At 39.7% G+C, this 24,280-nt stretch overlaps 1 protein-coding gene across 1 annotated transcript in view; it reads left to right on the forward strand.

Moving 5' to 3' along the window:
• LOC119541891 (cytochrome P450 2D17-like) overlaps positions 1 to 24,280 on the forward strand; it is an 82,434-nt gene that overhangs the window by 18,526 nt on the left and 39,628 nt on the right. The window lies entirely within an intron of this gene.

A 24,280-nucleotide genomic window follows, 5' to 3' on the forward strand; every position in this document is an offset into this window, starting at 1 on the left:
GGTTTCTCATGGTCATCTTTGCCTTCTGGCTTTTTAAATTCCTCCAAACTGGGGTAGAAAATTTATTTAGAGCCCTTTAATGTTGGAGGACCAGTAGGGGTCCCCACTGGTCCAGCCAACTTCCAACATGGCTACATGAGGACTTTTTTCAACCCCATCAATGTCCACTCCACTCATTGCATTTTTTACTAGTCATTTAAAGATGTCCACCCTGTCCAGATGAGCCCTTTGACTCTATTTCTCTTTCCCTGTTCTGTTGTGAATCACCAATATTTTCTTAGCATCTCTAAGCCATAAGAGGAAGGTAAGAGAAAAAATCTGATGAAGCTAAAAAAATCCAATAAGCCTTCTCAGACTACTGCTTGATTTTGCATCATTAATATCCCAGGGGGTGACCATGCAGCAAGTACTCCCTCAGTCACAGAATTACAACTCCTGGGTAAGAAGAATATCCTGGGGATGAGTGTGCCAGTTATCAAGGCCAATCCAGAATAGCGCAGGCACCAGAACATCAGATCCATGAAGGGCATTCTATTTGGTGTTGAAAAGAGAACAATCTCCATTCCCAGGGTCAGCCAACTTTCCTGCAACTTTTTTCCAATCAACCAGACATGTCCTTCAGTTGTGACCTGCTGGGTGTTTGGACCATGGAGAGCACATGTGGTTGTTCTGTGGTGAACTGTGTGTCCTGTAGCAATACTAGCATGCTCTTCCATTCTGCAGCACTCAACACAGGGTCACTGCTCTTAAGTTGGCCACTCTCAGCTCATTTTAGTAAATGTACTTTAGGGAACAGATACCTATTTACAACATGAGATGGTGCCTACCCACTTGGAAATTGGGAAGGGCTAGGAAGTGGTGTGTCAGGGTTAGAACACAGGTCTGGGTCAACAGAAGTCATGGTATCACCACTTACAGCCTCGGAAGGACCAGAAGTTTGCTTTCACCTGAGCCATTAGACAATGCAGTGACATCTCTGCAGAGTGTCTTCCTGTTCATTCCTGTTTTCACCAAGCAGTTAGGAATCTCCTTTTGGCAAGGTGATTATATGTAGATATGTTTTTGTTGTTGTTGTTGGCTTTTTTTTCAGTTTTATTGTGCTATATTCCCACCCTATACAAACCTTCCAGAGTATACAATCAATGGTTCACAGTATCATCACATAGTTGTACATTTATCACCAAGATAAATTCTGGAACAGTTTCATTGCTACACAAAAAGAAAATGAAAAAACAAAATCAAAATCCTCCCATACCCCTTATTTCTCCCTATCATTGAAACACAATATTGATGTGGTACATTTGTTACTGTTGATGAAAGAGTTTTGAAACATTACTGTGAACTATAGTCCATAGTTTGCAATTGGTACATTTTCCCCCCTACACTCCACTATTATTAACTCCTTGTAATAGTGTGATACCTTTGCTCAGGTTCATGAAAGAACTTTTTGATATTTGTACATTTAATAACAGACATTTTCTACAACAAGATTCACCCCATTATACATTTCCATATTTTAACCTCCAATATTCCTTCTGGTGACATACATGAATCTAAACTTCCCCTTTTCCACCACACACACACCATTCAGCACTGTTAGTTATTCTTGCAATTGTGTGTTCCAATCACCTCTACCCATTTCCAAACATTTTAAGTTCACCTGGTTAAATATTTTGCACATACTAAGCAACTGCTCTCATTCTTTAGCCTCATTCTGTATCCTCATAACCTACATTCTATATTTCGTGTTTATGGATTTACATATTATAATTAGTTCATATCAGTGAGATCACACAATATTTGTCCTTTTGTATCTGATTTATTTCACTTAACATCATGTCCTCAAGTTTCATCCATGTTGTTGCATGCCTCAGGGCTTCAGTCCTTACTGTTGAATAATATTCCATTGTATGTATATACCAATTGCATTTTTCCCTCATCTGTTAATGGACACTTGGCGTTGTTTCCATATTTTCAAAATTGTGTATAATGCCACTATGAACATTGGTGTGCAAATGTCTATTTGTGTACCTGCTTTCAGATCTTCTGGGTATATTCTGAGTAGTGGCATTGCTGGGTCATAAGGCAACTCTAAACTTAGCTTCCTGAAGAACCACCAAACTGTCCTTCACAGTGGCTGTACCATTTTACATTCTCACCAGCAGTGAATAAGTGTTCCACTTTCTCCATATCCTCTCCAACACTTGTTTGAGTTTCCTGTTTGTTTAATAGTGGCTATTCTAGTAGATGTGAGATAATATCTCCTTGTGGTTTTGATTTGCATTTCCCTAATAGCTAATGAAGCAGATCATCTTTTCATGTGCTTTTTAGCCATCTGTATTTCCTCTTTGGACAAATGCTTATTCATGTCTTTTGCCCATTTTTAAATTGGGTTGTTTGTCTCTTTATTGTTGAGTTGTAGGGTTTCTTTGTATGTACAGGATATCAAACCATTATCAGATATGTGGTTTCCAAATACTTTCTCCCACTGAGTCAATTGTCTTTTCACCCTTTTAACAAAGTCCTTAATACCACAGAAGTATTCAATTTTGAGCTGTTCCTATTTATCTATTTTTTTCTTTCATTGCTTGTTGCTTTGGATGTAAAGTCTAAGAAACTGCCTCCTGTCACTATATCTTGAAGCTGTTTCCCTATATTTCTTTCTAGAAATTTTATTGTGCTGGTTCTTATATTTAGATCTTTGATCCATTTGAGTTAATTTTTCAATAAGATGTGAGATAGGGTCTTATGTCCTTCTTTTGGTTATGTATATCCAGTTCTCCCAACCCCATTTATTGAAGAGACTGCTCTGTCCCAGTTGAGTGGGCTTGGGAGCCTTGTCAAAAATCAATTGACTGAACCCAAAACATTCGATGCAATTTGCTAAATAGGTACTTCTTAAATTGTAATTTGAAAGTTATGATGTTTTTATATATGTGTTATATTTCACAATAAGGAAATAATTAAAACTATGGCACTGTAACCCATACATTCTTGGAAATTTTCTATATAACTACTTGTGAAGTCATATTTTGAGAGTTATCACCTTTTGAACATATGTTTCATTTCAAAAAATGGAAGTAACTGAAGCTGTGGAACTGTAACCCATAACATTCTTTGAAATTTGCTGTCTAACTACTTGTTAAATTACACTTGGAAAGTTATCACTTCTTTGTAAACATGTTATATTCCACAATTTTTTAAAAAAGTAATTCATAGAATAGTCCAACAAAAGCATCATGCCAGATGTTAAAGGATTGCAATATGCTTTTTTATCTCATAAAAAAGAACTCTTTGGAAGGATTCATAATAATGCTAATTTTTCCACCTTAAAAAAAGCAATTGACCATAGATCTGAGGATCTATTTCTAAACTATTTGATTCTGTCTTTATGCCACAACCATGCTGTTTTGTCCACTGTTAAAATATGCTTTAAAGTCAGGAAGCATGAGTCTACCCACTTCAATCTTCTTTTTCAAGATGGTTTTGGCTATTCAAGGCCCTTTACCCTTTTGTTCCAGTTTGCTAGAGCTGCTGTTATGCAATATTCCAGAAATGGATTGGCTTTTATAAAGGGGATTTATTAGGTTACAAATGTTCAGTTCTAAGGCCATAAAAGTGTCCAGACTAAGGTATTAACAAGAGGATAACTTCACTGAAGAATGACTGATGTTGTCCAGAACACCTCTGTCAGCTGGGGAAACACATGGCTGGTGTCTGCTGGTCCTTTGCTCCTGGATTGTGTTTCAAAATGGCTTTCTTCAAAATGCCTCTGGGCTTCTGTCTTCACTCATCTCTCTCAGCTCATGTGTATCCTTCCTTCCTTCTCCCTGTGTGTTTCTCTCTAAGCATCTGGGGGTCCTCTTATAACTTCTCTGGGTCAAACTCTGGACTTCATCTCTTAGCTTAGCATCTCCAAATGTTTTTCTGTCTGCATTTCCAAGTGTGTCCAAGCATCAGCATCTGTGTTGGCTCTGGAGCTCTCTTAAGTAGTCCAGTGAACTAATCAAGACACACCCTGAATCAGTGGGGTCCACACCTCCATGGAAATAATTCAGAGTTCCCACCCACAGTTTACTGGTTCACATCTCCATGGAAGCATTCTATCAAGTCTTTCCACCCAAGAAGATTAGGTTAAAAGATCCTGGTTTTTCTGGGGACATAATATATCTAAATTGGCACACCTTCCAATAAAATTGATAATTAGCTTTCCCATTTCTGAAAAATAGGCTCTTGGAATTGTTTAATCATATTTATTTATTGTAGAATATAACATATATAACTAGAAGTGATAAGTTTCCAAGTGCAATTTAACAAGTACTTAGAGGACAAATTTCAAAGAATATTATGAAACACAGTTCCAGAGTTTCAGTTATTTCCTTATTATGAATATAACATATATACAAAAAGGTAACATTTTCAAAGTATGACTCAACTAGTAGATATACAGAAAATTTCCAAAGTTATTGTGATAGTACCATAGTTTCAGTTATTTCCTTAATGTGAAATATATCATATAAACAAAAATGTATAGCTTTCAATTTACAATTTAAGAATTAGCTCTAGAATAAATTTCAAAGGATGCTATATGTTATAGTTCCACCATTCCAATTCTTTCCTTCTAGCTATTCTAATACTCTAGCAACAAAGATAAAGAAAATTATATAGAGTTTCAGTATTCATAATCCTTTCTTAAATTCCATCTTGTCTATTACTATCTCTTCCTCTCATTTAATCACTTTCCTGATCTTCAAGGATGTCTAGGCAGTAACCAACTTAATTTGTTCATGTTGAAAAGGGATGTCAACTTTGTGATAAAATGGGACACATCTAGTTGATGTTCCTAAAGAGGCTTTTGCCTCTGGGTTTTGGGACTTAGCTGGCATAGAATTTCTCTGAAAGTCTTAAGTTTCTGAAAACTAAACATAGTGAGTGAAACTTTGTCATAGAATCTCAGATAGGGATCCATGAATCCTTTAAGGTTTTTGGGACTACTGTTGACTTGGGCTTCTACTGTGGTCATTTGGCATATCTAGGTGAAGCTTGCATAGGAGTAACATCCAGGACAGCCTCTTGTCTCTACTTTAATTCTCTTAGCCACTAAAACCTTGTTTTGTTGCCTTTCTTTTTCACCTCTTGGTCAAAAAGACGTCTCATTCCCTCAAAGCCAGGGTCAGGCTCATTCTTAGAATACACGTTCCAAATTTCCAGGAAGGCTCATTCATCTTGGGGGTCCTGTCCTACATTGGTGGGGGAGGTGATGAATTCATTTGCAGAGTTAGGATTAGAGAGGGAAAGTCCGTATTTGAGCAACAAAAGATGTTCTCTGGAGGTGAATCCTAGGCATAATTATAGGTGGGCTTAGCCTTCCTTTTACAACCACAAGTTTCACCTGAGCAAGCCGCAATATCAAGGCCATGACTTATAAAATAGGCATTTCTTAAGTTCACAGAGCATATGTTCTGTCCATGATAATCCATCCATATCTCACATTATCATCACTTACTTGTAGAACCCTCATTTCTCTCCATTGTAAACAATTCTCATAACCCCAAACACCTCATAGCTCTTTTCAGCCATGAATTATTTGTCCCTAGTATTTGTGTGGTACTAGTATGGTATTCCTATTAATTATAGTACCTAGTATGCAATAGATAGATTTTTCCCATATACCTTTCTGTTGTCAACTCTCTGTACCAGTGTCATACCTTAGAAGTATATCATGCAATCATGTGTCTATATTTGTAGTGCTGTTCTGTGGGATACATGTCTTTAAATAACCCCTTTCACTCTGATTTGCCTTCAATACAGCTCTGATACTTACAATCCCATTAAGAGACAACCATCATCCCTATCCTTTCCCATACCTTTGAATTCACTATCATTAACATATCTGAACATGTTAGATTTTCATTCCCCCTCACTAGCTTCTATCACTAGGTCCCCAATATTCTACATCATAAGATCTTGATTTTACATTGTTCAGAGAATTCATAGAAGTAACAACATACAATATCTCTTTTTGTGTCTGACTTATTTCATTCAGAATTATATCTTCAAGTTTCATCCATGTTGCCATATGTTCCAGGACTTTGTTGGCTCTTACTGCTGCATAGTATTCCATCATATGTATATATGAATTTTCTTTATCCACTCATCTGTTGAAGGACACTTGGATTGTTTCCATCCCTTGGCAATTGTGAACAATACTGCTGTGAACATCAGTGTACAGATGTCTGTTCATGTCACTGCTCTCAAATCTTCTGGGTATATACCGAGAAGTGGAATTGCCAGATTGTAGGGGAATTCAATATTTAGTTTTCTGAAAAACTGACCAGCTTTCTTCCACAGTGGCTGTGCCATTATACATTCCCACCAGCAACGAATGAGAGTTCCAATTTCTCCACATCCTCTCCAGCATTTATTGTTTCCTTTTTATTTAATGGCAGCCATTCTTATTGGTGTGAGATGGTATCTCATTGTGGTTTTGATTTGCATTTCCCTAATAGCTAGTGAAGATGAATACTTTTTCATGTGTTTTATAGCCACGTATTTCCTCTTTGGAAAAATAACTTTTCATATCTTTTGCCCATTTTATAATTGGGCTGTTTTTACTACTGTTATTGAGTTGTAGGATTTTTTTTATATATGCAGGATATCAGTCTCTTATTAGATATATGGCTTCCAAATATTTTCTCCCATTGAGTTGAAATTTGACTGGAATTGCATCAGTTTGGATATAACTGACATCTTAAGAGTGTTTAGTCATCCTATCCATGGGCACAAAATATTTTTCCGCCTATTTAGGTCCTTCATAATTTCTTTTAGTAAAATTTTGTAATTTTTTGTGTAAAGATCTTTAACATTCTTGGTTATGTTTATTCCCAGGTACTTGATTTTTTTAGTTGCTATTCTGAATGTAATTTTTTGATTGCCTCTTCAGTTAGGTCATTACTAATGTATAGGAACATTACCTACTTATGTTCATTGCTCTTGTATACCACCACTTTGCTGGATCTTTTATTAGCTCAAGCAGATTTGTGGTTGAATTCTCAGAATTTTTCAAATATAAGATCATATCCTCTGCAAATAATGACAGTTCTACGTCTTCCTTTCCAATTTGGATATCATTTTTATCTTTGTCTTGGCAAATTGCTCTGGCTAGAACTTCTAGCAAAATGTTGAAAACTAGAGGTGACAGTGGGCATCCTTGTCTCATTCCCAATCTTAGGGGGAAGGCTTTCAGCCTCTCATTATTGAGTACTATGCTGGCTGTGAGTTTTTCATATATGCCCTTTATCATATTTAGGAAGTTTCCTTCAATTCCTACCTTTTGAAGTGTTTTTATAAAAAAAAAAATGGTTGTTGAATTTTGTCAACTGCTTTTTCAGCATCTATTGAGATGAACATTTTATTTTTCCCTTTTGATTTGTTAATGTGTTGAATTACATTAATTGATTTTCTTATGTTGACCCACCCTTGCATGCCAGGAATGAACCCCACTTGGTCATGGTGTATAATTCCTTTAATGTGCCTTTGGATTCAATTTGCAAGTATTTTGCTTAGGATTTTTGCATCTATATTTGTTAGGGAGATTGGCCTATAGTTTTCCTTTTTTGTAGTGTCTTTATCTGGTTTGGGTTTTGGAGTGATATTAGCTTCATAAAATGAGTTAGACAGTGTTCCTTTTTCTTCCATTGTTTGAAAGAGTTTGAGCAGGAATAGCATCAATTCTTTTTGGAAAGCTTGGTAAAACTCCCCTGTGAAGCCATCTGGCACTGAGCTTTTATTTGTAGGCAGATTTTTGATGACTGATTGTATTCTTTTTGCTTGTGATTGGTTTGATGAGGTATTCAATTTCTTCTTGGGTCATCTAGATTGTTCACATGTTTCCAGAAATTGTCCATTTCTTCTAAGTTTTCTAGTTTGTTGGCATACAGTTGTTCATAGTATCCTCTTATGATTTTATTTGTTCAGGATCTGTAGAAATTATCCCCTTCTCATTTCTGATTCTGTTTATTTAGGTGTTCTTTCTTGTTGACTTTTTCACTCTAGCTTAGGATCTGTCAATACTGTTGATCTTCTCAAAGAACCAACTTTTGGTTTTATTTATTCTCTTTTTTTTTTTGTTCTTCATCTCATTTATTTCCGCTTTAATCTTTGTTATTTCTTTTCATCTACATGCTTTAGGCTCAGTTTGCAGATCATTCTCTAACCTATTCAGTTGTTCAGTTACATCTTTAGTTTTAGCTCTTTCTTGCTTTTTGATATATGCATTTAAAGCTATAAATTTCCATTTCAGCATTGCCTTCACTGCATCCTACAGGTTTTGATATGTTGTGTTCTCATTTTCATTAATCTCTAGATATTTACCGATTTCTCTTGCAGTTTCTTCTTTGACCCACTGGTTGTTTAGGTGTGTGTTGTTAAACCTCTGTATGTTTGTGAAAGATTTGGTTCTTTGGGGGTTGTTGATTTCTAGTTGCATTCCATTGTGATCAGAGAATTTGCTTTGAATAATTTCAATCTTTTTAACTTTATTAAGACTTGTTATGTGCCCCAGCATATGATCTATCCTGGAGAACATTCCATGGGCACTAAAGAAGAATGTATATCCTGGTACTTTGGGATGTAACAATCTATATATGTCTGTTAAGTCTAATTCATTTATCGTAATATTTAGGTTCTAAATTTCTTTATTGGTCCTCTTTCTAACTGTTCTTTCTATAGGAGAGTGGAGTATTGGAGTCTCCCACTATTATTGTAGAAATGTCTATTGCTCCCTTCAGTTTAGCCAATGTATGTCTCAGGTACTTCTGATCTCCTTGATTGTGTGCATAAACATTTATGATTTTTATTTCTCCTTGGTGAATTATCCCTTTTATTAATATATAGAGTCCTTCTTTGTCTCTTAGGACATCTTTGCATTTAAAGTCTATTTTGTCCAACATTAGTATAGCTTCCCCAGCTTTCTTTTGATTACAGTTTGTGTAGAATAATCTTTTCCATCCAGTCACTTGTAGTCTCTTTGTGTCGCAGGGTCTAAATGGGTCTCTTGTAAACAGCATATTGATGGGTCATACTTTTTAATCCATTCTACCAGTCTGTATCTTTTAATTGGAGAGATTAATCCATTCACATTCAAAATTATTGCTGTGAAGGGAGTTCTTGAGCCAGCCATCTTATCCTTTGGTTTTTAGTTGTTAGATCTATTTTTCCCTCTCTTTTTTTCCTTTAAGTTACCCTTACTAATAACTCTTCATTTCTGTGCCTTTCTCTTTCCTTTCTTTTTTTTTTTTTTTTTCCTCTCAGCTGGTAGAGCTCCCCTTACTATTTCTTGCAGGGCAGGTCTCTTGTTAACAAATTCTCCCAGCATTTGCTTGCCTGTGAAAATTTTAAAATCTCCCTCAATTTTGAAGGGAAGCTTTGCTTGACACAGAATTCTTGGCTGGCAATTTTTCTCTTTCAGAATCTTAAATATATCATACTACTGCCTTCTCACCTCCATGGTGCCCCTGAGTAGTCAGTACTTAGTCTTATGTAGTTTCCCTTGTATGTGGTGAATTGTTTTTCTCTTGCTGCTTTCAGAAGTTTCTCCTTCTCTTCAGCACTTGATAGTCTAATCAATATATGTCTCAGAGTAGGTTTATTAGAATTTATTCTATTTGGAGTTCATTGGATATCTTTGATTGTGTATTAATGTCATTTAGAAGGTTTGGGGAAGTTTTCTGCAACTGTATCTTGAAACACTCTTCCTAGCCCTTTACCCTTCTCTTCTTTTAGGACTCCAATGATTCTTATATTTAGTTGCTTCATTTTGTCCATGATTTCTCTGAGATCCATTTCAACTTTTTCTATTTTATTTCCTATTTGTTCTTTGTGTTCTCACATTTAATTACTCTGTCCTCACGTTCACTTATCCTTTCTTCTGCTTCTTCATATCTGCTGTTGTGTGTCTCTAGTATATTTTTAATTTGAGCCACAGTGTCTTATTTCCACCAAGTCTGCTATTTTTTTATTTACTCTTTCAAATTCTTCTTTATGCTCTTGTAGGGTCTTCTTGATTTCCTTTATGTCTTTAGTCATCTTGTTGAAGTTGTTTTGCAGATTTGTTGTACTTCTTTAATTAATTACTCCAAATTTTGTGTCTCTTCCAGCTTTATAATTTGTTCATTTGGCTTGTCCATATCTTCTAGATCCTTCAACTACTTTGTAATTTTCTGTTGGCTTTGGAGCATTTGCTTGTCTTGATAGGATTCTTTTGGGAAGTGCAGAATTATTTGAGCATTTATATATGATTTTTTAAAGCTATAGCTTGCTGAAGTGCAGTTTCCCAATCCTACCTCCAAGTGGTGGTCTTGGAGGTACAGCTTGCTTGAGCGCAGTTCCCCTAACCTAGCAGCAGGTGGTGCTCTAAAGTAGGTCTTCCCTGAATTTCTGTGCAGTGGGCAGAGTACAAACTGGATGGGCAACCAATCAGTGCACCTGTTCTCCATGTGCACAGGGGAATGCCTGTCCTGGGGCTGCAATGTGGGCCCTGAGCCTTTAGGCAGGAGTTCACTCAAGGGCAATGCACAGATTGAATGTGGGCCTGCCTGCCTGCTCCATTCCTGTCATGTACCCATGGGTTTCTGGGGTGTGGGAGGAGCTCTTTATCATCAGTGTGCTGCCTCTCCCTTCCCTGCTTGTTGCCTTTGCACACTCCCCCCAGACTTCCATGGGGGGAGAGCAAATGCTGCCTGCCAGGTTTCCTCATGGGAGTTCCCTGCTGTTTAACCGTGGAGGATCACTCCCAGCAAACTGTAAAGGTAGGTGCAAGGGAGTGAAGAGCCACTGCTCATGCCTTGCCCAATGGCACATTTTTGCTGCCAGCCGGGAGTAATCCAGTGACAATACACTCACTGTGTACCTTGAGCCACCATCTCTCCACATACTGTTGGGGTCCCTCTATGGCCACTTACACCCTGAAACAGTGTCCCTTGGTGTCTTCTGGCCCCTTTCTAGTTACTTTCATGGAGGAGAAGCCCATTCCACTTCACCTAGTTTACCATCTTCCCAGAAGTCTCAAGCTGTTGGAATTTTGAATGGTATTGCATTGATCTGTAGATCAACTTCGGTAGAATTGACATCTGCATGATATTAAGCTTTCCAATTCATGAACATGGAATGTCTTACTATTTATTAAGGTCTTCTTTGATTTCTTATGGCAATCTTTTGCAGTTTTCTGTGTATAAGTCCTTTACATCCTTCATTAAGTTTACCTAGATATTTGATTCTTTTAGTTGTTATCATAAATGGATTTTTTTTCTTGATGACCACCTCAGATAGTTCATTACTAGTATATAGAAATACCATTGTTTTTTGCATGTTGGTCTGTATACCAGCACTTTACTGAACTCATTTCTTAGCTCAAGGAGGCTTTGTCATCTTTCCAGGGTTGTCTAAATATAGGAACATGTAATCATCATATAGACAGTTTTATTTTTTCCATTCTGATTTAGATGATTTTTATTTCTTTTTCTTGCCTAATTGCTCTAGCAAGAACTTCTAGCACAATGTTTATTAACAGTGACTACAATGGGTATCCTTGTCTTGTTCTCAATTATAGAGTGAAAACTTTCAGTCTCTCATCATTGACTATGATGTTAGCTGTTATCTTCACTGAATCCCATAAGTTTTGTTATACTATGTTCCTGTTTTCATTCATCTCAAGATATTTACTGATTTCTCTTGCCATTTCTTCTTTGACCCACTGATTGTTTAAGAGCATGTTGTTCAACCTCCATATATTTGTGCATTTTCCAGTTTCCTATAATTGATTTCCAGCTTCATTCCATTACAATCAGAAACAGTGCTTTGTATAATTTCAATCTTTTGAAATTTATGAGGACCTATTTTGTGCCTCAGCATATGGTTTATCCTAGAGAATGTTCCATGAGCACTTGAGAAGAATGTATATCCTGATGTTTTGGAGTGTAGTGTTCCAAATTTGTCTGTTAGATATAGTTCACTTATATTATTTAGGTCCTCTGTCTCCTTATTGATCCTCTGTTTACATGTTTTATCATTGAAGAAAGTGGTGTGTAGAAGTTTCCCACTATATGGTAGAGATGTCTATTACTTCCTTCAGTTTTGCCAGTGTTTGCCTCATGTATTTTGGGGCATCTTGATTAGGTGCATAAATGTTTATGATTGTTATTTCTTCTTGGTGAATTGCCCATTTAATTAATATAGAGCATTCTTCTTGGCCTCTTATAACATTTTCGCATTTAAAATCTATGTTGTCTGATAGGATAGCTACCTGAGCCTTTTTTGGGTCTGTTTGTTTTTGGTTACTGCTTGTGTGATATATTTTTTCCACATGTTCACTATCAACCTATTTGTATCTCTAGGTCTACAACAAGTATCTTGTAAAGAGCACATAGATTAATGATATTTTGAATACATTCTGCCAACCTGTGGCCTTCAATTGAGGAGCTTGATCCATTAACATTCAATTTTATTATTTCAGAGGCAGTACTTCAACCATTTAATCCTTTGGCTTTTATTTTTCAAATCTATTTTTTCTCTCTCTTTTTCCTTTTATTTACTGTAATACACATCATTTCTGTACCCTCCTCCAGGCCTCTCTCTCCCCTCTTTTCATTTCAGCCAACAGAACTCCCTTTAGTAATTCTTGTAGGGCTGGTCTTTTGTTAATCAACTCTCACAGCTTCTGTTTTTCTGTAAATATTTAAAACTCTTCCTCATTTTGTAAATACACTTTATTGTGAAATTAAACATATATACCTAATAGTGATAACTATCAAAGTATGATTTAACAAGCAGTTAGAGGTCAAATTTCAAAGAATGTTATGGGTTACAGTTCCACAGTTGCATTTCCTTCCTTATTGTGACATATAAGATATATAGGGAAAGATAATTTTCAAAGTACAATTTAATGAGTAGCTGTAGAGCAAATTTCAAAGAATGTTATGGGTTGCAGTTTCAGCCTTTGTTATTTCTTTTTAGCTACTTTAATACCCTAACATCTAAAAAAAATTATACAAAGATTCAGTGTTTGTAATCCTTTGTTAAATCCTATCTTGTCTGTTACTACCCCTTCCTCTCATTTAATCAGTTTCTTCAGGGGTGTCTAGGCAGTGACCACTCTAACTTGTTCATATTGAAAATGGGTGTCAACATCATGGGGAAGGGGGCTGCATCTGGTTGTTGTTCTTAAAGAGGCTGTTGCTTCTTGGTTTTAGGATTTGTCTGGCATAGGAAGACTGTTGGACTAAAGTTTCTGAAATATAAACTTAGTGAGTGAAACTTTTATAGAATCTCAGATAGGGACCTAAATATTTCAGGAATACTCTTGGTTAGGGCTTGGCATGCTATGGCCATTTGTGATATCTAGCCAGAGATTTCATAAGAGTAACCTCCAGGATTGATTCTTGACTCTCTTTGAAGTCTTGTAGCCAATGTGATCTTATTTTTTTTTACATAGTTTTTCCCCTTTTGCTTAAGAAAACACTTTCAATCCCTCAATGCCAAGGCCAGGTTCATTCCTGGGAGTCATGTCTAACATTGCCAGGGAGTTACTTCCCTGGGGTCATGGCCCACATAGGGGGGAGGCTAATAGATTTATTTGCTAAGTTTGGCTTAGAGAGAGTGTGCTGGTTTGTATATATTGTGTCCCCCAGAAAAAAAGCCATATTCTTTAATGCAATCTTGTGGTGGAATATGTATTAGTGTTAATTAGGTTGGAGACTTCTGACTGAGTGTTTCCATGGAGAAGTGACCCACCCAACCGTGAGTGACACTTTTGATTATGGTGTGACCTCTTGATTGAATGTTTCCATGGAAATGTGGCCCTGCCCATTCAGGGTGGGTCTTGATTAGTTCAATAAAAAGAGCTGACAAACAGAGGGAACTCAGACCAACTGAGAATGACATTTTGAAGAGTTGCTGCAGCTACAGGACAAAATGCCCCAAGAGAACCATTTTGGAGAATGTCATTTTGAAACAAAACCTGGGAGCAAATGGAAAACCAGCCATGTGACTTCTGAGCTAACAGAGGTTTTCCAGGTGTCAATGGCCATCCTTCAGTGAAGGTACCCAATTGTTGATGCCTTACCTTGGGCACTTTATGGCCTTAAGACTAACTTTGTAACCAAATAAACCCCTTTATAAAAGCCAATCCATTTCTGGTGTTTTGCAAAATGGCAGCATTAGCAAACTGGAACAGAGAGAAAGGCCACATCTGAGCAACAAAAGAGGTTTTCTGGAGGTGCCTCTTAAGCATAATTATAGGAAGGCTTAGCCTTCCATTTACAGCCTTAAGTTTCACAAGAGCAAGACTTCTTCCTCATTTTTTAAGGACAACTTTGCTGGACAGAGAATTCTTGACTGGCAATTTTTCTCTATCAGTATCATAACTATATCACACCACTGCCTTCTCACCTCCCTTGTGTCTGATTAGAAATCAGCTCTTAATATTATTTGGCTTTCCTTTTATGTGGTGAACTGGTTTTATTTTGCAGTCTTCAGAATTTTCTCTTCTTTGGCATTTGACAGTCTGATTAGTATGTGTCTCAAAGTGGGTCTATTTGGATTTATTCTGGAGTACACTGGGCTTCTTAGATTTGCATATTTTTGCCATTGATAAGGGTTAGGGAATTTTCAGATATTATTTCTTCAAATTTTCTTCCTGGCCCTTTTCCCTTCTCTTCTCCTTCTGGAACACCTGTGATATATATGTTTGTGCACTTTGTGTTGTCAATCAGTTCCTTGAAATCCTGCTGAAATATTTCCTTTTTTTTTTCTCCATTTGTTTGTTTGTGTGTGTGTGTGTGTGTGTGTGTGTGTGTGTGTGTGTGTTTGAATTCAGTTGCTCTGACTTCTATCTCACTGAAGCTTTCTTATGTCTCTTCATCTGCTCTTGTGTGACCCTAGTATACTTTCATACTACTTGCTTTATTTCCATAATATCAGTTTTTTAATGTATTTTTTCAAGTTCTTCTTTATGCTCTTCTAGTATCTCCTTAATATCCCTTATCTATTTATACACATTTTCCTTATTTTCTTTGAATGGATACATGGAATTTGTTTGAACATCTTTGATTAGTTGTTCCAGATTATGTCTTCTCCAACTATTTGACTTGTTTCTTTGATTGGACCATTTCTTCTTTAATTTTAGTATGCCTTCAGATTTTTGCTGATATCTGATCATCTGATTATCTTGATGGGTCTATACTGAAAGGTGGTTTCTCTTTCTTGTCTAAGGTTCACATGTTGCCTGGGTTTGTATTAGGGCACCATTTTGGCCATTCTGTCATCTGTATTTCTCAGCCAAAACAGAAAGAGGTTGCCCATGGTAGACCAGCTCCAGTGGGCTGGGGACAGGGTCAGGAGAGGCTCTGAAAAGCTTCCAGTCCCCTTGCATTTTTCCATCCTGCCCAGCAGATGGTACTCTTTGGTGACTTAATTGCCCTAAGAAGCTGTTTACCTCTGACCCCTGGCAGCATCTGATCTGGGTGGGCTGAATTACCTCCTTGAGCCAAGGCTATGTCTGACTCAGCAAGACAGAATTACCATCTGGAGCCCCAGCACCATGTGACCCAGAGAGGCAGAAATACGGGGTTGTGGTTCCCTCACTTTGCCAGCCAAACGCTGTTTCAGTGTGGGTCTTTCTCCCCCACTGGACTTGAGACAGAAAATTCCTGCAGCCGCCCACCTGCAGCCATCTCCTAGGGAAGGATTGGACCTCCTGCTGCTGTTTCCCTCAAGAGTGGGATGGACACCAGGACCAGGGCTGGAAACAGTCTCTGTACACATTTTCTCAGACTCTTCACCCCTCATTGACCTGGGCCTTGAAATGTCTGCCCCTGCCCCCTGCATTCCCAAACAGTTGATTTGGGTGGTTTCTGCCTGGCTACTTGCTGCTTTTAGGAGGGATTTTGCAGTTCCCTCCCTGGTCTTCCCATTTTTGAAGCTCTTCCTTGCTGAACTTTTGTATTCTGCCCTCCACAGTGGGTTGAATCCTCCTATGGGTCTCTGTGGGCTTGAGTCTCTATTCTGGCTATAGGTAGAGATCTGTCTCACTGCATGGGAGATTTTATATTCTGTGTCCCCGATGGGAGGTGGGAGGGATACCAGCCACTGCCTCTGGGCACTCCTGAGCTGCATGGGACTGAGTGAGCAGGAACAGAGGGGATCAGGGTGTTATGGATGGAAGTTTCCTACTGATGTTTTTCTCTTTCTTCAATTCAGCATTTGTGGGATCCTTCTCCAGGCTTTACCATCCTTCAGAGTTCTGAACAAGTGAGAATTGTCCTTTTTTTTTTTTTCTTTTTTTTTTGCTGAATTTCTTGGGAGAGCTTTTCAGTAGCTGCCTTATGTTGCCCTGCTGGTGACCTCACCCTCTATAGATGTGATTTTAAATAACACATTTTTAGCTGCACACACTCTGTGCAAAAGCATCAGTCTTCTTAAGTCTTTTTAATGTTGGTAGATTTTTCTGTAAAATGAAAGGGGAGAGAGATGCCTTGGTTTTATTGAGGTATTTTGCAGGGGATCCACAAAGAGGGTTTGAGGAAGGAGCATAGTAGGTCTGCCTCTCACTCTCCACCCCCACCCCCAGCTGCATGCAAGAGGCAAGGCTACCACAACTCCTGGCTTCTTGTTTAATTTTTTCCAACAGGATTCTTTGGAGACTGCTGAACTGCTGTGCCTACTCTGAGACATTTGCACATGTAATGACACATGAATACTTCCAAGGAGGCCTTTAGTACAATACCACCTACCTCACAGGGTGGTCAGATTTGCCATCTTCAGCCTGAGCTGGAAGATGAAAGAAGCTCAGAGAGCAGAAATGCCTGTGGGTCCCCAGGGCTTCAGGCTCCTTAGGAGCCAGGAGGGTCATGCTCCAGCTCTGTGAGAGCCTCCCTCTTGGTGGAGCCAAGTCCTTCTTTGTTAAGTGTCAATGACCATATCAGCTGGAGACTCTTACATATATTGGCTCAGTGTTCATGGTTTCAGTCATGGCCACCCTGTCCTGGATGAAATCCATTCTCTGGGTGCCCTCTCAGGTCTCCAGCCTAGTGGGAGCCCAAGTCATCTCTATTTCTCCACTTCTGGAGGTACCAAGTTCTGCAGTCAAAGTACTGAGGACAATCACATTCAGGAAAAGCTCCAGAACTGCCCCAGTCAAGAGCATCCCTCAATGCTGGAAGGTCAGGGAATTCTCTCCTAGTCCCCATTCCCTTTACCTGTGCTTGGGTTGAGTATGTGCCATGGCAAGGCACTTGGAGTCAGGCCCTACACAGCTGGCTATTCACTGCTGCCTTTAAGTGTGTTCCAGACTGCAGTCACCCAGTGGTGGCTCCAACATTGAGTGTGGATAACTTCCACATCATAAGCAATTCACAGAAATGCCTGGGTCTGCCTTGCTGAGTGGGGATGCTACAGAAAGACCTGTTGTTGTCCCACCATGGAGGTGGGGCTGTGGCTGCAGAGCCTTGGAGGGTCTTAGCACTTGGCTCTGTTCTCTTGTACTCCAGGTGAGACTATGGAGATGAGAAAGTGGTGGACACTCACGGTGGCATGGAAATTATCCTACTTACAGCCACCACCCCTCCCCACCCCACCCAAAAATGCCTGCCAATCCCTGTACTTCCTTCCTAAATTCTTACATCACACTCATTCTGGTGACATCACAGGAAAGAAAGACTCAAGAAGTTGGAATGACTGTTTCTGTGGACACAATCTCCATAGTGATAATGTAGGGGAGCAGGAGGATTAGTGGGTAAAGGATGGGGGAAAGTAAAGGTATACATAAAAATACATGTGTAGGGGGTGATGTCAACATGGTGATGTAAGGCTGTTACTGAAAACCTCTCCCCATGATTCAGCCAAGAAAAAGACAGTTCTCACCTATTTAGAACTCTGGGGGAAGGTATAGACTGGCAAAAGATCCAAGAAGCTGAACTGAAGAAGAAAAATATCAGGTAGGAAACTTCCATCCTGCACCCACCTATCATTTGCCCTGTCCCACACTCATTCCCAAGCAGCTCAGGAAGTGCTCAGATGCTGCAGCTGGGATCCTCCCACCTACCACCAGTGACAAAGACTGTAGAATCTCTCACAGCAGTGAGACAGATCTCCATCTATATCCAGACACAGAGACCCAAGCCCACATGGACCCATAGCAGGACTCATGCCACTGTGGGAGGGTGGAATACAAAAGGTCAGCAAGGAAGAGCTTCCAAAATGGAGGATTAGGGAAGAAACCACAGTCTTCCCCAAAATCAGCAAGTAACCAGGCAGATACTCTCCAAATCAACTTTTCAGAGTGCAGAGTACAGGGGAAGACATCTCAAGGCCCAGGTCAATGAGGGACAAAAAGTCTAAGAAAATGTGTGCAAAGACTGTTTCCAGCCCTGGGTCCTGGTGCCCACCCCACCTGTGCCAGTTTGGATGTATTATGTCCCCCAAAACACCAAGTTCTTTGATGCAATGTTGTGGGGGCAGATGTATTAGTATTGATTTGCTTGGAAACTATTGATTGAGTGTTCCCATGGAGATGTGACTCAATCAACTATGGGCAAGACCTTTGATTGGATAATTTCCATGGAGGTGTTACCCTACCCATTTGGGGTGGGTCTTAATTAAATCACTGGAGTGGTATAAAAGAGTTCACAGGCAGAAGGAGCTCAGAGAAGCTGCAGCTGAAAGATGTTTTGAAGACAGCCATTGAAAGCTGACATTTTGGAGAACACCATTTTGAAACACAACCTGGGAGCAAGCAGATGCCAGCCACATGCTTTCCCAGCTAACAGAGGTTTTCCTGATGTTAATGGCCTTTCTCCAGTGAAGGTAACCTGCTGTTGATACCTTATCTTGGACACTTTATGGCTATAAAGACTGTAGCTTTGTAACCAAATAAATCCCCTTTATAAAAGCCAATCCATTTCTGGTATTTTGCATAATGACAGCATTAACAAACCAGAACACCACTCTTGAAGAGAACAGCAGCAGGAGGCCTGATCCTTGTCTGGGGGATGGCTGCTGACTGGTGCAGCTGGGGAGTCCTCTGCCACAAGTAGAGAGGGGGACACAGCCCTGTATTGAGCCAAATTTTGGCAGACAAAGTGAGGGCACAGGAATCCCACAGGTTCAGTCCCACCCCGACAGATGCTGCTGGGGCTCCAAGAGGTAACTCAGCTGGCTCCGACACAGCAGGGGCTTCTGAGGACAATTAATCCACCTAAGAGTGCCACCTGCTTGGGAGGCTTGAAAGTGTAATGTAACTACAGGGATTTTCAGAGATTCTCCAGACCCTATCCAGGCCCATTGGAGCTGGTCTACATTCCCTGCATTGGAACCCAGCCCTGTTTTGACTGAGAAATATGGATGACACAACTGTGAAAGCAGTGCCATAATACAAATCCAGGCAACAACTAAATCATAGACAAGAGAGAGAAACCAATCTTCAGAATACACCCATCAAGATATCCAGGACTCTCACCTCCCACCTCTCTTTTTCTGTGAGTGTCCACATGTTCCTTCTCTGCACGTGTACTTATTAAATTTTCTGTCTGCTTACTCTGTGCTGTGCCTTTGAAATATTTCTCATGGCATGACTGTGAACTAGAAACCTGAATCCAGCAACATGCTTTGGCAGGCCAGCCAGGAGGCACTTCTCCTCCCTGACCATCTGGACTGGTAATTCATGGCTATTGACCAGGAGGCTTGGCCATGTGCTTTCCCTTTTTGTTCTCAATTGGCTCATTGTTATCCTCTCCTATATCCTCATGCAACTCTGTGTCTAGGAATCTCAGGACTCTGATCTAGCTCCCTCCAGGACATAATCTTGGTCTACTCTGAGTTCTCTGGCTCCCTCTTTGGAGGTGAAAGGAGACCATTTCCATGCCATGCAGCAACAATGAGATGCAGAGTAGCAGATGATGCTACCCTTGAGACCTGACTGGAGACCTCCTCATATCATGCAAGAGTAAAATGGAAGCCAAATCAAGTCCTCCACTCCCTCTTCCTCTCCCCCTTTCTCTCTGAGACTTTCCCACACTCTCTCTTTTCCCCCTTCTGGGGACCACCTCTTGATCCCTGCTCACATTATAGTATTTCCTTACCCTTCAGACCCTTGCAGAGGTCCTCTACCCTGCCTCCATGAGAACCTCCTTCATTCACATCTGTCTGGTTTACAATACCCTGTGAGATATTCCATCATTTTTAATGCAGGATTCTGGGCTAATGATTCTTGTACCAAACAAGATGTTGTATTTGACATTCTAGGGAATCACCTCTGGTTTAGGTCATGGGAATTGGGGTCTTTCCAACAAGATTGTCTTTGCTCCAGTCTGATCATTTAGCCTGTATTGAGACCCTTTGTGGCTGAATATAAAGCTCCCCTTCTTGTAGAGAATGCTCACATTTTAGTCCTCAGGAAACAGGACACTAGAGGACAAAGGTACTCCCTGGAGCATTGTCCTGGACTTCTCTCAGGTGGGGTGGGCCCCCAACTCTGGAGCATTTTTCTCCATGTTCCAAGACCTTTGAGCTGGTGGAGATGAAGGACTCCTCAAGAGTATTGTCCTGGAATGCTTCTGGGCAAGACCTGGGAAACCCCCAGAAGTGAAGGACCACATATCTCTCAGGAAAGTTGTCCTGAGGATACCCAGTGACTTTACTCATCATGTTCCCAAGAGATTGGGCTGGTGTAGGGGAAAATGCTCAACTCTGATGCACATGGGGACATCAAGCAGCCACACTGGTGCAATTGGGATTCTTCTATTTACTTTTCCAGAGAAAATGGGAAATGCAAGCATTCAATATAAGCTAAAAGGTAGGGAAGCATAACCCTCCAATGGGACTCTTAATTACAATACCATTCTCTAGTCTATAAAGACAGGGAAAGTGTTCAGAGATACTCTGTGCCCAAATGTTTATAGCTCTCTATCAAGACAAGGACCTAAGGACTTGTTGTTTGTGTTACGTTCGTGTCTCAATTTCCATTAAAGGAAAAGATCTCTTAATAATCCCCTTTTGGAAATTTTTTGCTAAAAGGCATGAGATAATGTACCACCAAACAGGTCAATTGTAATAACCTAAGGAGGATCACCCAGGAGAAAGTTAAAAACCTGGCCCTACTCCAGGGTAGGTAAATGGAAGCCTCAAAGAATTAGACTAATGTAAGCCCAGATTCCCAGGAAGGTCACATTTTTCTGGGCACTCATTTCATCAGCCAGTCTGCCCCTGACATTTAGACAAAGCTGTAAAAGCTCCCCATGGGCCCACAAACTCCCACTAATGGCCTGTTAAAAACTGTCTTTTCTGCCTTTAACAATCAAGAAGGCAATGAGAGGTAAGAAGAAAACCAGAGAATAGACTCAGCCTATTGCTGTCACTTTTAAAAGTGCCCCATCCCCCCCAAAGCCACCAAAATTGTGGCTCCAATCATCAAGAACCTTGCTTCAATTATGGGTCAGAGGGTCACTGGCAGAGAGAATGCTGGAAACCTGGAGACAACCCACAACCTTGAGACCCACCAGGGCCTTGCCCCAACTGCCACAAACATGGGCATTGAGTTAGGGATTTCACTGTATCCCAAAGCTGGCGGTGTGGCAGGACGTGGCAAGTGAAGAAGACTAAATGTGCCTGTTCCAGTTTGTCAATGCTGCCAGATTGCAAAATACCAGAAATGGATTGACTTTTATAAAGGGGGTTTATTTGGTTACAAACTTACATTCTTAAGGCCATAAAGTGTCCAAGGTAAGTCAACAATTTGGTACCTTCACTGGAGGATGGCCAATGGCATCCAGAAAACAGCTGTTAGCTGGAAAGTCATGTGGATGGTGACTGCTCCAGAGTTCTGGTTTCAAAATGGCTTTTCCCCAGGATGTTCCTCTCTAGGCTGCAGCTCCTCAAAAAATGTCACTCTTAGTTGCTCTTAGGGTGTTTGTCCTCTCTTAGCTTCTCCAGAGCAAAAGTATGCTTTCAAAGGCCATCTCCAAAATGTTGCTCTGTAAGCTGCAGCAATTCTCTCAGCTCCTGTGCATTCTTCAAAGTGTCCGTCTTGGCTGTAGCAAGATTGCTCCTCTGTCTCAGCTTATACAGTGCTCTAGTAAACTAATCAAGGCCCATGCTGAATGGGTGAGGACACACCTCCATGGAAATTATCTAATTGGAGTTACCACCTACAGTTGGGTGGGTTGCATCTCCATGGAAACACTCAAAGAATTAAAATCTAACCAACACTAACACATCTTCCCACACAAGATTGCAGTAAAGATAATGGTATTTTGGGGAACGTAATACATTCAAACTGGCACAGTGCCTGAGGCCACGTATGGTTCTGCTGACTTCACATCTCACCATCAACCAAAAGTAGCCTTGGGTGACACTCGATGTGGCAGGTAAAATTAAATTCTTAATGAACACCAGAGTCCCTCTATCCTGAACTGCCACTCAGGGCCTAACTCCACTCTAATTTTCCCAATTATGGGAGTTAATGGTAAAAGCCAACACTAGGACCTTCACTAACCCTCTCCCTTGTAGACTTGGAGACATTCTGGTGTCCCTTCAATTTCTCATTGTCCCTGAATGTCCCACCCCCTTTCTAGGGAGGTATCTTCTTTACTCTCTGGGGGCCACCTTAAGACTAGTAGACCTGGCTGGTATTTACCCCCATGTTTTTCCCAAGGTCCCTACTGGATCGAGACCTTGGCAACCCAAAGGACATCATTGCACAAATAGACCTGTCTGTATGGGATGAAAGCATCTCAAGAAGAGCCCACTGAGTAGCTCCTGTCTGTATTCAGTTTCTCAGACCTGGATCTTAGAGATGCATTTTTTATCCCTCTTCATCCTGACTCTCAAAACCTATTTGTTTTTAAATGACAGAGACTTAAGGATGGGATTACCACCCAACTCACTTACAAAGTGCTGCTCCAAAGGTTTTGAGATACTCCCCATATCTTTGAGAATGTCTTAGCAGCAGAACTTATTGACCTCCAACTACCTCAGAGCACAGTCTTGCAATATGTTTATTTTGTGAACTAACATTCCTAGTATGAAAGTTAATTTTGTTTGTTGTAGGCATGGCTAATCACCATCCCTAAATGGATATAGAAAGTTATAGAAAGTTTTCAAAAGTGAATTTTTTTATTATAATAATGTTGACTAAAATTTGATAAGCTTACATACAAAGGATTTGTCTCTCAACTTGTAAAAGTGAAGGGATAAAATAGTTTAACATATTAAATATCACAATAATCTTAAAAAGATTTTCTATCCTTCTGTTAAGCTAAATTTGTAAACCCAGTACCTTGATTCTTGAAAATGATTGTATAACTATGTAGCTTACATGGTGTGACTCTGTGATTGTGACTACCTTGTGGCTCACACCCCCTTTATTCAGTGTATGGACAGATGAGTAGAAAAATGGGGACAAAAATTAAATGAAAAATAGGGTTGGCTGGGGTGGGATGAAATGCTTTGGGTGTTATTTTTAATTTTTATGCCTATTTTTATTTTTTTTTGGAGTAAGGAAAATGTTCAAAAATTGATTGTAGTGATTAATGCACAACCTTATGATGGTACTGTGAACAGGTGATATTAAACTGTGGATGATTGTAAGGTATATGAATGTACTGCAATAAAACTGAATTTAAATAAAAAAGATTAAGGAAGCTAGAAAATCTCTGAGGCAGAAACTGAGTATCTAGCATCAACAAAGAAGGGAGAAGGATGGGGTTGACTGACCCCACCTGAGGGGGAGTGTAGTAAAATATTTAATAAAAATTACAAAAGGAACAAAATCTGTAAAAGATTGCTCCACATTGCCAGTGCCTCTTGCCTCTCACCTCTCTTTGCAAGAGTGTCCATGTGTTCCTTCTCTGCATGCATACTTTAAAAGTTTTCCCCCTGCTTGATACAAAAGATAGTCATATGACCATATGTCAGCAAAAAATCACAAAGCATACTAAAACTCAATAAGAAATGGTCCAGTCAAGGAAACAGATCAAAAAGTCAGAGGAGACACAGAATCTGGGAGAACTAATCAAAGATGTGCAAATAAATCTCCTGAATCAATTCAAAGAAATGAAGAAAAATGTGTATAAAGAGATAAAGGATATTTAGAAGACACTAGGATGTGACAGTGATCTGTCTAAAACATCTGTTACCCTTTTGATTGCCAGGGTTATATCAGCTAGCTAGGGGGTGTCCCCTTACGCTCTGACTGCTCCTTGTGTGTCCCTCCCAAAGCTGCATGCTCTGT

Source organism: Choloepus didactylus, chromosome 8 (genome assembly GCF_015220235.1).
Source record: "Choloepus didactylus isolate mChoDid1 chromosome 8, mChoDid1.pri, whole genome shotgun sequence".
Lineage (NCBI taxonomy): Eukaryota > Metazoa > Chordata > Mammalia > Pilosa > Megalonychidae > Choloepus > Choloepus didactylus.